This window comes from Penaeus monodon, chromosome 27, assembly GCF_015228065.2.
Source record: "Penaeus monodon isolate SGIC_2016 chromosome 27, NSTDA_Pmon_1, whole genome shotgun sequence".
Lineage (NCBI taxonomy): Eukaryota > Metazoa > Arthropoda > Malacostraca > Decapoda > Penaeidae > Penaeus > Penaeus monodon.
Genome location: NC_051412.1, coordinates 2,390,852 through 2,391,286, shown reverse-complemented (window position 1 = coordinate 2,391,286; position 435 = coordinate 2,390,852). Strand labels below are relative to the sequence as shown.

Below are 435 nucleotides of genomic sequence, written 5' to 3'. Positions count from 1 at the left end.
ACAAGCCTGGCAGGAAACAGTGTCAAGGAAACACTAAGCAGAAATATAAAAACAAAAAATATATCTGGTTAGAAGACGATATGGAAAAATAAGGAAAAAAAATATATAGAGAAAAGGTTGTAGAACACTACTGAATAAACCCTATGAAAATAATGAAAAAAAAATCAATGAAACGCTATGAAAATAATGAAAAAAAAAGGAATGATATGAAATGAACGAAAAAACAACAAAAATACAAAGAAACAAAATGAAAATAATGAAATAAAAAATAAAAAAGAAAGAAACGATATGAAATGAATAAAAAAAAAAAAAATACAAAGAAACGCTATGAAAATAATAAAAAAGGAAAAAGAAAAAAGAAAAACTTTATGAGAGAAAAACAAACCAAAGAAACGCTATGAGAACAAATGAAAAGCCAAACACCCGCAAGGCAGA

General features: G+C 25.7%; 1 protein-coding gene across 1 annotated transcript in view; it reads right to left on the bottom strand.

Annotated features, from left to right (window-relative positions):
* Positions 1 to 435, bottom strand: part of LOC119590534 (protein Skeletor, isoforms B/C-like) — a gene marked incomplete at its 5' end in the record, with an annotated part of 50,087 nt that overhangs the window by 8,337 nt on the left and 41,315 nt on the right.